Below are 13,668 nucleotides of genomic sequence, written 5' to 3'. Positions count from 1 at the left end.
AGCAGGAAAAGAATGTATGAGCTTGTAAAATGTAACTCACAAAATACCACTGGAACCTCTATCCCCAGCACTGATTCTCCTACTCCTGAAGACACTCTATCAGACTTCCAGCAGGCCATTCTTCATGGTTAGTATGAAAGACGTTTGGATTGCAGAAATAGAAAGAATTGTTTTCACCAAGCCCAGAAGGGATATTTGGAGAATCTGTTGTGTATCCAGCACTGTGGAAACTAATTGTAATTTCAGTTCTGAGGTGCAATTCTAAGAAAAGGTGTATAGTGGCCCCCTTATCCACAGAGCGTATCTTCCATGACATTCAGCAGATGCCTGAAACTTTGGATAGTACCAAACAATATAAATACTGTTTTTCCTATACATGCCTATATAAATTTTAATTTATAAAATAGGCACAGTAAGACTTTAACAGCAACAACTAATAATAAAATAGAATAATCATACTGTAATTAAAGTTTCTAATACTTTTATTTGTCTGTTTCTGGAATTTTTCATTTAATATTTTTGGACTACAGTTGACTGCTAATAACTGAAACCACAGAAACAGAAATCTTATGTAAGGGAGGAGAACTAGTATACATCATCTTGTTAAGTAACAAGATCTATACACATAAAGCAATTATAGAAAAATATGGGAATTTAAAATCAGATATTGTGTGCCTCTCCTTTGTAACATTTGTCACATTTGCAATTGCAATTTTATCTTTATAGATGGGTTTTTCTTTTCTTTTCCCGTACTGGGAATTGAACTCAGGGCCTCATGCATAATAAGCATGGGCTGTATCACTGAGCTTCACCTTCAGCCCCTTTATGTACATTTTTAATTGTTTGTCTCCTTACTAGCCTATCAGATGTATGAGTCAGGGATTAGGTCTATTTTTGTTCACCATTGTAGTCCTCAGAAAGTAGCAGTGTGCCTGTCACCAAGTGGGCACTTGACACACATTTGTAGATGAAGTAATTAACTATAAAATGGAAACCACATCAGAAAGGCATAGCAATTTAGAGGTCAGTGGCACAGGCTGTGCAGTAAGATAGATCTGCCACTTCCTAACTAATGAATGGTGCATCCTTAGGTGAGATCTTTAAATTCTGAGTTTTATTTAGTTTGCTCCTTTATAAAATGGGGAGAATTACTGTTTCCACTTGAAGAATTGAATGAAAGACAAGTGTGAAGTTCCTAACTATAATAACTGCTCGATAAATTGTACTTACTATTTTAGTCAGCTTTTCTGCTGCTGCTACTTAAAGACCTGACCAGAATAACAGTAGAGAAGGAAAAATTTATTTGAGAGCTCTCAGTTCCAGAGGTCTCAGTCCCTTGACAGCTGGCTCCATTCCTCCTGACTCAAGGTGAGGCTGAACATCATGGAGGATGAGTGTGGCAGAGGAAAGCAGCTCACATGATCAGAAAGCAGAGAGAGAGAGAGAGAGAGACTCCACTTACCAAATACAAAATATATACCTCAAAGGCATGCCCCCAGTGACCCACCTCCTCCAGCCACAGCCTACCCACCTTCAGTTACCACTCAGTTAACCCCATCACGGAATTAATTCACTGATTTAGTTAAGGTTCTCATAACCCAATCATATCTCCTCTAAACCTTTTTGCACCATCTCACACATAAGCTTCTGGGGGACAGAACATATCCAAACCATAACACTTACAATTACTAGTTTTCAAAGAATTAAAATAGTTTTTCAATACAGTTTAGTTGCAAAAATATCAGAAATTATTAATCCAGTTTCTAGTTTTCATTTCTAAAGAAATGAAAGAAGAAGAAGAAATGAAAAAAAAAAAGAAGAAGAAGAATGTTTACCCCATACTTGGGTATTCTTCACATACTCTTTACACTTGATAAACCCCACTCCCACCAAAAAAAAATAAATAAATAAAACAGTGTTTTAAGTGTTTGTGCTTCACTTGTTGAAAGACCTGGCTACTGGGCTACTGTCCTTCCAACCCTGCAGCAGTGAGGACCTGCAAAACATCAACTATCTATGTGAAATAGGCAGCCTCTCTATGGCCACAGAATTTGGGGGTCTTGGGTTATATAGTACTGAGCACTCAGGAACAGATATGGCTGTTGAACCTACCATCCTTCTAAGCAATGCAGGAGCCCACAGCAAGTCTGCAGAGCCCAGCTTCTCCAGGCTCTTCCTGTGGAAAAACAAAAAAGATGCCCTTCCATAAGAGTCCATGGGAAGTAATTAGTACAAATATCATGTATTCTCATCCCACTGCCAAAAGTCACAATTTATCTACTTATTTTAAATAAGTCTTTCATTTTATTTAAAAATTCTTAATTAAAATTAAATAAAAATTGTCTATTTATACCATACAACATGATGTTTTGAAATATATATATATATATATATATATATATACACACACACACACATATATATGTATATATCTGTCATGGAATGGTTAAATTCTACTAATATATACATATTTCATTTTTCTTTTTGTGATAAGAACATTGAAATCTATTCTTAGCAATTTTCAAGTTCTACATTACACTACTATCAACTCTAGTCACCACAGATCTCTCATGTGAGATCTCTCACATGAGCTATTGAATAATGGCCTATGGAAGGCATTCAATGGATATGAATAAATGAATATTTAAATGTGTAATTTACTTTTATAAGAATCTAATAATGGGCTGCGGATGTGGCTCAAGTGGTAGCACGCTCGCCTGGCATGCTCTCCTGGCATGCGTGCAGCCCGGGGTTCGATCCTCAGCACCACATACAAACAAAGGTGTTGTGTTCACCAAAAACTAAAAAGTAAATATGAAAATTCTCTCTCTCTCTCTCTCTTTCTCTCTCTAAAAAAAAAGAATCTAATAATTTTATTAGTATCACAAATCTTTTAATTAAACAGAATGTCAAGACTTCAAAAATTCCAATTGAAAGCAGAGAATCTTCCTTTACATTCAAACTGAACCCAGCTTTCTACAGTTGTAAAATAGAGAGACTGCCTTTACATTCAAACATGATGAACTATGAATTCTGCATAAGAGAAGAATGGCAAATAAAGTTGGTAAGCATCAGAAATAAAATGGTCTACTCGATGGTTTACTAGCAAAGAAATCAGTTTATATCCAGGTTTGATTTACATCACAAAAGCCAGCCATACTGGCCACATACAGGGCGGTCAAGTTCCAAAATCTAATCTCCCTTCCCCATTCCAGGGGGCAGACTGTCTCCCAAATTTTATCCTTAGATGTAATTCTTTTATTTCTTTTTATGCCACTTCTATTGAAAGCATATCTTATTTTATTAACACTCTGGTGTGAGTTGATGTAAACAACACTTATCTCTGTTCTATCTGAAAGGGACTAAATAGGCTGTTAAGGAGGATAGACAGAGAGAAGAGGAGAAAAGACTAAGCTACAAAGATGAAGGGCACTGGGTGAATGGGGGATGCTTTGTCTCACTCTAGTGCATAGTTATAGAAGGCTGGGTCAAACTTGAATGCAAGATGATCTCCGCTTCCATTTGGAATGGTTAAATTCCTGATGTTCTCTTTATTTAATTAAGGGATTGTTATGAGTTCCATTTATCATTGTGATTCTAAATTATTGGATTCTTGTAAAAGTAACTCACACATTTATTTTCCATTCATTTATGTTCATTGAGTGCCTATCTCACACTAATCATTTGTTCAGGGAAGGCTTATCCCTAATCCCCTACCTTTTGTAGAACATAGGGCAAGAAGACAAATAAAGACCATGGAACAGTTCCCTTCTCATGTCCCCCAATCTTGTCCTTGGAGGGGCCATGTATAAACCTTGCAGAAACTGCATCCAACTTGCCTAAACTCCGTCCACAACCTGGGGCTGTACACTAAGGAGCATGGGCCAGAAGAAGTGACCTACAGAATCTGAATTGGGCTTGGGGCCATCTGTTCAGATTATTGCAAGGTATGAGTTTCTGAAGCACTGGGTTAATGGAGAATGGGTCCTGTGGGTACATCCACTTGGCTGCCCAATCTCTCCACCTCTTAAGACCAGTAGGCTAGGTAGACAGAGAGGGCAGCCTGAAACTTGACTGGATATCAGGCAGCCCAACTCTAGATGCTAAAAATTAATAAAGAAAATGTACAGAAATCTCTACTTTCATGGTGCTTCCATTTCAATGAATGGAGACAAAATATAAACAAATACATGAGAAAATAAATAGCCAAATATATAGTGTATTTAACAGTAATGAGTACAGTCAGTCCTGCATCTGCATATTCAACCAACTGTGGATTGAAAACATTTGACAAAAATTGCATCTAAGCCAGGCATGCAGGTGGTACATGCTTGTAATCTCAGCAACTCAGGAGGCTGAGGCAGGAGGATTACAAGTTCAAAGCCAGCCTCAGCAACTGAGACCTTGCCTCAAAATTTTTTAAAAAGCAGGGGGTCAGGGGTGGTGGGCGCTGGACATGTAGCTCAGCAGTAGAGTGTCCCTGGGTTCAATCACCAGGAAAGAAAGAAAGAAAGTGAAAGAAAGAAAGAAAACGAAAGATAGGAAGGAAGGAAGGAAAGAAGGAAGGAAGGAAGAGGGAGGAAGGATAGAGAAAAAATTGCCATCTATATTAAAAAAAGTACAGACTTTTTTTCTGGTCATTATTTCCTAAATGACACAATATAACAACTATTTACATAGCATTTATATTATGTTAGGCATAATAAAACCTTTAGAGATTATTGAAAGTATATGGGAGAATATATGCAGGTCACAGGCAATTACTACATCATTCTAAATAAAGTAATTGAGCATCCTTGGATTTTGGTATCTGTGGGGTTCCTGAGACCAGTGCCCTTTGATACTGAGGTATCACTATATTCTAGAGAAGAGAATAGAGGGAACATTTTTAAATAATATGGATCAAAGAAGGTGTATTAGATCCCTGGGCCTGCTGTAACAAAGCATCACCAACTAAATGTCCTAAGTAACAAATTAATTGTGTCACAAAAGTCCAAAATGAAAGCAGGGTTTGTTCCTTCTGAATACTGTAAAGGAGAATAAATTCCATGTCTCTCTACCAGTGCTGGTAGCTTCAGGCTTTCTTTGGCTTATAGATGACAGGCATATCCAGAGCCTCTGTCTTCTTGTCTTCCCTCTATGCATGTGTCTCTGTCCAAATCAGCCCTTTCTAAAAGTGCTCCAGTCATATTGGATTAAGGCCCACCCTATTGACCTCTTTTTAACTTGATGACCTGAAAAGACCCTCTTTAAATATGGTCATGTTCCCATTTCACGTTAAAAACTCAAAATGTCTTTGTGGGGGAACACAATTCAACCCATAACAGAAGACTCCACTGTGAAGATGGCATTTGAGCAAAAATCTAAAAGTAAGGAAGTGGTGAGCCATGAAATAGCATGTGCCCATGCAATAGCAAATGCAAAAGCCTGGCTTGCTCCTTCCTCCAACATTTTGGTGAGTTAACTTATTATGTCCCATCATCCTACATACAGGACACCTATAAAAACCTATAAAATTTTATAGGATACCTATAAAATTGCTCAATATGCTTTTATAGGTGTCCTATACATAGAATGATGGGACACAATGGGAATTAAGATAGTGGCCTGGATAGAAGGAATAAACTTGTAATGTTTTTTGCACAGTAGTAGAGATATGGATGACAGCTATTAATTGTGTATTATAAAATAATATACAACAGACTGGGTTACCATCATGGTTACCACTAACCTACATAGTCACACCCTTATCACCTGAAGTCTCTAGTTTACACTAAGTAATATATTATAAAATAACTAGTAGAGAGAATTTTGAATGTTCCTAACACAAATTAATGATGTGGTAGATATGCCAAGTACCCTGATCTGATTATTACATATTGTGTATACGTACTGAAATACAACAGTTACTTCATAAATACATACAATTACTGTGTCAGGTATTTGTTTTGTTTGTTTTGTTTTTTATAAAAAGAAGATAGTTGCTCAGAAGATCAAGGAAGGAGTCTAAACCAGAATGATGCACTAGGCTCATAAATGAACACCTGCCTCCCCAACATTTCAAAATGAGTTAATTCTTGGGGTGCTCCATAATCTCATGGTTTATCCATGTAAAACACCAAAAACTCTTACATGTCCTGACAGCACAGTGTAAGATCATGGAAGGCAAGGAGTGAGTTGCCTGCGTCCTTATATCCTCATGGTGACCAGTAAATGTTTGTGAGTGATGTCAAAGGTGCATTTGTAACATACCCTTCATCTCCAGTCCCCAAAACGGCTTGTATCCAAAAGCACAGGGAGAGCTCATGGGACAAATGGGAATTTGGCTGGAGGCAGGTAAAATAACAAAGAAAGCCGTGTGGTGTTTATCACTAAAGGGTGCCTGTGAAATTTTGTTGTCATCTATTGTCATGTTCCCGTCATGATCAGCTCTAGTAATATGACTGTCAGTCAACTGAAGGAGGTTATTGGTAGTTTTAATTCAAATTTTCTTAGTTTTAAAAACCCCGCCTGCCATTGAAAGCAAGAAAAGAAAGAATACAGAATAAATAGCTGTACTTAAAATCTAGGTTAAGAGTAGCCTTTAATGGAAATCTGACGGCAACCGATCTATCCCCGCAGAAGGAAAGGCCAACACAGCATCAAAAGTTCTCTGAGGTCTGGGTTGGGGACATAGCTCAGTGGTAGGGGCCGCGCATGTGCGAAGCCCTGGGTTAGCTCCTGGCACCACAGAAAGGTAGAAAAGCAACAACAACAACCAAGAGATTCTCTGTGATTTATCTCACTTTAACTCACATCAGGAGTGAAATCAGCAGTTCTGCCCAACTTTCTGCCTTCACTTATCTCCAAGTTGGAATGCTCTCTCCAGCCGTCAGCCATCACCCCACCCAAGCGCCTCTCTCATCCCTTATGTCCTGCCCTGGCCTCAGATAATAATCCTTTTCACACAGGCTTTGTTCCTGCCATGTTTGGAATACTTCAGAGCAAACACTTGACATGTAAAAGAACCAAAGTCCCTTCATTCCATTCCACTCACCGTCCTTTCACATTCCACACCTCACTCCTAGCTGCAGCAAACTCCCCCCTTCCCCCACCCCATGACTTCCCAATTCCACCGGATTTGGCCCAGGCTTGTTGTGAGACTAAGTCCTTTGTTTCTGTGCTCCTTGTGGTTCTGGGCATCCTTCCTTGCTGCCCCCAAGCCTGCAACAGTCTCCTCCTTGTCTGTTAAGAGCCTGTTCCCCATCCAAATCCACGTGTGACTCTGGCCCTGCAGCTGTTTCCTGATGGGAGAAGCATACTTGGCTTCTCTCTGGGGCTCAGACAGGAAGAATCAAAACACGCTTAAAGAATGGCAGAGGGAGAGGAAAAACAAAACTCAGCCAGCTCCAAAGGCTTGAGCTTTCTGGGATTTTCAAAGTATAAATGTTTACTATGGCTTCCTTTCCAGGGCTCCATTCTCTCCTCCAAAATGGAGGAGCTGGGTGGGTGTGGGGCAGGAGCTGCCCTAGGCCTGGTGATTTGTTTCAGCAGGAAAGGGAGGATGGGAAAGGAATAAATATGAACAAAAGGCCCTGTGTAAGCTCTGCAAAGTCTTCTTGGAACCCGTTAGCATCCAAATATGCTTAAAGTGATCAAAAACTAGCAATCGCAAGCCCTGCACATTCATACTCCTTGAATAATTTGTGTGTGTGTGCGCGTGTGTGTGTTGCTAAGAATTGAACCCTCTCATGCTAGGCAAGCATTCTACCACTGAGTTACATACCCCAACCTTATATAAATTATTTCTTCATATACACAAAACCCTCTGTGGGTAGGTTCCACTATCTTTATTTTGCAAATGGGGAAACAGGTTTTCTGTGTCCAATCACAGCACTGGTAAGGGGTAGAGCCTGAAGTGAATTCAGATCTTAGCTCAAAGTCTGTATTCTTTTATTTTCTTTTATCTAAAAATAAATATTATGGTTTTACTGAATATCTAAGTAACATATTCTTTTACTGAATATCTAAGTAACAAAATATAAAATAAAAATCACTCTCCTGGCGCAATGGTACACATCTGTAATTCCAGTGGCTCTTGAGGCTGAGGCAGGTGGATTGTGAGTTCAAAGTCAGTCTCATCTGGGAGCTAGAAGCCTAAGGTGCTTGGGTCCTGGCTCTTCAGTGAACTTAACTGTGTGGCCTTGGGCAAGTCACTTAAACTCTCTGTGCTTCAGTCTCCCTGTCTTGTAAAATGGGTGTAAAACCTACCTCATAGGATTGTTGTGGGGATTAATTAGAGATAATTTCTGTAAAGTATTTAAGGTTCTTGAAGAAGGTGCTGTATAAATAAAAAATAATATCTATTAAAGTTGGTTTATTTGTGGGGGAAGAAAAAAAAGTCAGCCTCAGCAACTTAGCGAGACCCTAAACAACTCAAGTGAGAATTTGTCTCTAAATGAAATACAAAAAAGGGGCTGGGAATGTGGCTCAGTGTTTAAATCCCAGGTACCAAAAAAAAAAAAAGAAAGAAAGAAAAAAATCAACTCACCATTCCATCTAGAGATATTAATAACAATTGGCATTTTAGTATATTTTTCTCCAGTTTAAGTTGTACTATTTTATGACCTGCTTTTTGTTGTTGCTTTGTTTGCTTGTTTGTTTATAAGTAGACTATTTTTTTAAGAGTAGCTTTAGATTCCCAGCAAAATTGAGAGGAACCCACAGATAATTCTCCTTCCCCCACATAGTCAAAGCCTCGCCATTATCAACATTCCACATTATCAACATCCCCCAGTGTACCACTAGTATGTTTCACTGGTTACCATTAACCTACGTAGTCATACTCTTATCACCTGAAGTCTATAGTTTACACTAAGTTTCTTTTTTTTTTTTTTGGTACTTGGGATTGAACTCTGGCCCTGGACCATTGAGCCACATCCCTAGCCACAGCCTTATTTGTATTTTATTTAGAGACAAGGTCTCACTGAGTTGCTTAACACCTCACTTTTGCTGAAGCTGGCTTTGAACTTGGGATCCTCCTGTCTCAGTCCCTGAATCTCTGGGATTACAGGCGTACGCCACCGCACCCAGAAAGGTTCACTCTTTATATTGTACACTTTGTGGGTTTTAATAAAGGTTTAATGACATGTGTCCACCACAATAGTGTCACACGGAACGGTTTCACTGCCCTGAACCCTCTGTCCTTTGTCTATTCATCATTCCTTGCCTCCAACTCTCTCTGTGAGCAATGAGCTTTTTACTCTCTCTATAGTTTGGCTTTGTTTGCCTTTTCTAGAATGTCATGTCATTGGACTCAGTCGGTATGTACACAGCCTTTTCAGATTTGCTTCTTTCACTTAGTAATATGCATTTAAGTTTCCTCCATGTCTTTTTATGGCTTGACAGTTCATTTCTTTACAAAGCGGAATAATATTCCATTGTCAGTATGTACTAGTTTTTCCATTCACAACTTGTACAACTAGAAAGACAACTTGATCACTTACTTTCAAGTTTTGGCAATTATGAATAAAGCTGCTGTGAATATCCACATACAGATTTCTGAGTGGACAGAAGTTTGCAACTCATTCAGGTGAATACCAAGGAGCACAATTACTGGATCAAATGGTAAAAGTATATTTAGTTTTGTAAGAGACTGTCACACGGTCTTACAAAACAGCTATAGCATTTTGCATTTCCTTCAGTAACGCATGAGAGTTCATGTATTTCACCAGCCTTTAGTGGTGTGTCTGGATTTTTCCCATTCTCATGTCTGTATTGGTATCTCATTATCATTTTAATGTGCTTTTTCCTGATGAGTATGACATGGCTCATCCTTTTCATATGCTTATTTTTCATCTATTTATCTTTGGTAAGGTGTCAGGTAAGGTCATCAGCCCATTTTTAAATTGGATTGTTTGTTTTCTTATTGTTCAATATGAAGAGTTCTTTGTATACTCAGGGTAACAAGCCTTTATCAAATATGTCTTTTACAAATATCTTTCCCAGTATCTTGCTTGTCTTTTGCAGAGCAAAAAAGTTTTAATTTTGATGAAGTTCAACTTCTTTCTTTCTTTCATGGATCCTGCCTTTGGTTTTATATCTAAAAAGTCATCACCAAGCCCAAGGTTATCTAGATTTTTTTTCTACTTTATTTTCTAGGAGTTTTGTAATTTTGTATTTTACATTTGGAGTTCACTCATGAAGGGTTTAAGGTTGATGTATGGTTTCATTTTTTTGCATATGGATGTCCCATTACAATTTTGCTACATAGCGTTGCCTTTGCTCCTTTGTCAAAAATCAGATGATTGCATTTATATGAATCTATTTCAGCGTTCTCTATTCTGCTCCATTGATCTGTTTTTCTGTTTTTCATCAATAACACACAGCCTTAGTTATTGTTGCTTTTCGCTAGGACTTGAAATCAGGTAGTATCAGTCTTTTAACTTTGTCTATTGTTTAAGAAGCAAGGTAGCTCCATGAGACATTGAACCAATTTAATTAATGCCCTTAATGATTAATTTTCTAGTTCATAATTGACACATTATAACTGAGAACCTGAAAACTGAAACGCCAACTGTTTCATCATTTTGGATTCTCCTCTATGTCTGGATCTTGGTCATAGTCACCATGTAACCCATGGAAAAACATCAGCAATACAAGACACTCTTTTAAGCTTCTGAAGTATTTAAATAAATTTTTTTTAAACCCTCTTGGTTACCTGCCAAGGGATGAGGCAAGCCAAGAGGGTCTACTGACTAGCTTAAGCATCTGAGTGTTCTAAGCAGGTCCTCATTTAGGATTTGAGACTCTCTGGACAGGGCTGCCATAGAACAGTCACTCCTCACATAACTGGGGAGCTTAGCTTAATGGGAAGAGCTCTAGGGATTTTTGCTTTGTCATTTCCTCCTTACGTTAAAAAAAAAATGTAGCTGGTATTCTGGAACACTGTCAACTCTTCCTGGCCTATCTGACTGTAAAATTAAACAAGGGATCACAAATAATAGACCATTCCAAAAATACATTTGGGGAATTCTGTCAAGTAGAACTACTGACGTCAATGACTTCTACATGGCCTCTGATATTTAGTCCAAACAATGAGGAGCAGAATCACAGATCCCAGTGTTGGTTCTGCTGGGTAGTGCCCGGTGGAGGAAATGGAGCCAAGCAGAGGTTCAACACAGCTTGGCTAGCCCTCGAGTCCACTATCTATTGCTGCCTAGTAAATTGCTCCAGAACATAGCAGGTTGAATCAACAAATATCCTATTTCATGACTTTGAGGGTCAGGAATTTGGGAGAGTTCAACCAATTTTTTTTTTCTGTGTCGAATCCACTGATATCAAGCCATTGTATTCAGCTGGCAGATGGCCTTCTTTGGAGGGTCCACCGTGGCTCTACTCATCCATCTAGAGCCTTGGTGAGCTTGGCTGGTACTGCTGACCAGAGCATGTTCATGTGGTCTCTACAGCATGGCAGTTTCATGGTTGTCAGACTTCTTACCTGCTGGCTAAGGACTCTCAGAAAAAGTATTCTAAGAGGCCAGGGTAGAAGCTACAAAAGTTATTATGTTCTTCCCTCAGAGGGAAGAACTTCTGTAGTATTATTCTATGAATCAAGCAGACCTCTGAGAACAGACTAGTCCCAACAGGGGCATTAGTTGCCACTTCTCAATGGGAGAAGTATCAAAAATCTGTGGCCATTATCAACCCAGAATGTTGGATAATGAAAGGAGTTTTTACCCAGAAGAGGACCACCTGCACACATATCCTTTCATTTCTCCAGCTTCCCCTTCAGCAAAAGGGAGGTGACCAGAGATGCCAAGCAGGTCTTAGAAACACATCCTTCCAAACTCTCTTGGAGGCTGAGAATTGCTGCAAACATCCTAGAGACCCAGAGACCAGCTCTCTCTGTTAAAACCACTTTCTCAGATTTCTCTCCTTAAGCTTCTTATGTATCTCTACAGCAAACTCTTATGCATCGGGAAGTCCTGAAAAACTAAAGATGTTCTTCCTGCAGCAATATATTTTGGCTTGGTGAATAAACCAAAGCTCATGCCCCAAACATCCTATAAACATTCAAGGGCTTGTGTGTCATTGTCCCTTTTCTGTTGCCATAACAAAATACTTGAGACCAGGTGATTTAAAAAAAAATTGTAGTTGTAGATAGACAACATGCCTTTATTTTATTTGTTTATTTTTATGTGGTGCTAAGGATGTAACCCAGTGCCTCACAAGTGCTTGGCAAGTGCTCTGCCATTGAGTTACAGCTCAGCCCAACCAGGTGAGATTTTATATATATATATATATATATATTTGATGGACCTTTATTTTATTTATTTATTTATATCTGGTGCTGAGACTCGGACCCAGTACCTTATGCATGCTAGACAACTGCTCTATCACTGAGCCACAAGTCAAGAGGGTCTACTGATTGGCTTAAGCATCTGAGTGTTCTAAGCAGGTCCTCATTTAGGATTTGAGACTCTCGGGATACGGCTGCCATAGAACAGTCACTCCACACAAAACTGGGGAGCTTAACTTAATGGGAAGAGCTCTAGGGATTTTTGCTTTGTCATCTGCTTTGTCCAGGTGGGTTTTTTTGTTTTTGTTTTTGTTTGGTACTGGGGAGTGAATCCAGGGATACTTAACCACTGAGCCACATATCCAGCCCTTTTTTGTATTTTATTTAGAGACTGAGTTATTTAGGGTCTCGTTTAGTTGCTGAGGCTGGCTTTGAACTCACGATCCTCCTGCCTCAGCTTCCAAGCCACTGGAATTACAAGGCATGAACCACCACGCCTGGCTTGGCCAAGTGATTTTTTATATAATACCTTTATTTTATTTTTTATTTTTATGTGGTGCTGAAGATAGAATCTAGTGCCTCGCACATCCTAGGCAAGTGCTCTACCGCTAAGCCACAACCCCAGCCCACAGCCAAGTGATTTTTAAAGAATAGAAGCTTATTTGACTCATGCTTCTGGAGCCTGGGAAGTCCAAGAGCATTGTGTTGGAATCTGGTGGGCATCTGGTGAGGGCTTTGGTTCTTTGCTGTGACAGAAGACTTGACAAAAACAATGTAGAGGAGGAAAAGTTTATTTGATGCTCACAGTCTCAGAGTTTTAGTCAATGGTCAGCCAACTACCTAGCTCTGGGTCCAAAACGAAGCAGGAAATCATGGCTAAAAGGCAGAGGGAAGCAGCTCAGGATGGTAACAGGGAGCAGAGATAGAGCTCTGCTCACCAGGGACATAACATAAGCCCAAAGTCACATCCCCAATGACTGACCTCCTCCACCCACACTCTACCTGCCTGCAGTTACCATCCAGTTAATATATATCAGTGAATCTACTGATTTGGTTGCAACTCTGATCATTTCCTCTCTGAAAATTCTTGCATTGTTTCACACATGAGCTTTTGGGAGACACTTCATATCTAAACCCTGCTGGGGATGTAGATACTGTGTGTTCATCTACAACTAAATACATTTAGATAACTGGAGCTAAGAGTAAGGGACCTGAAAGGGGATACTTGGAACAGGACCTGGTGTGGCATGCAGACCCAGTTTTTTCAGTTCAATTTCCACTTTTCCAGCCCCCTTTGTCTTATTTGGCATTTTTAAAAGTATTCGTCCCCTCTGGAGATAGGTCTGGCAATATATAAAACTATTTATATCTTTGATCAATCCTTCTGC

At 39.2% G+C, this 13,668-nt stretch overlaps 1 long non-coding RNA gene across 1 annotated transcript in view; it reads right to left on the bottom strand.

The window, feature by feature from the left end:
• LOC139705234 (uncharacterized) overlaps nucleotides 1–13,668 on the bottom strand; it is a 106,364-nt gene that overhangs the window by 41,635 nt on the left and 51,061 nt on the right. The gene's annotated exons all lie outside the window — the stretch shown is intronic.

The sequence above is a fragment of the Marmota flaviventris genome, chromosome 3, assembly GCF_047511675.1.
Source record: "Marmota flaviventris isolate mMarFla1 chromosome 3, mMarFla1.hap1, whole genome shotgun sequence".
Lineage (NCBI taxonomy): Eukaryota > Metazoa > Chordata > Mammalia > Rodentia > Sciuridae > Marmota > Marmota flaviventris.
The sequence above is the reverse complement of the archived record's forward strand: the minus strand, read 5'-3'. Positions and strand labels throughout refer to the sequence as shown.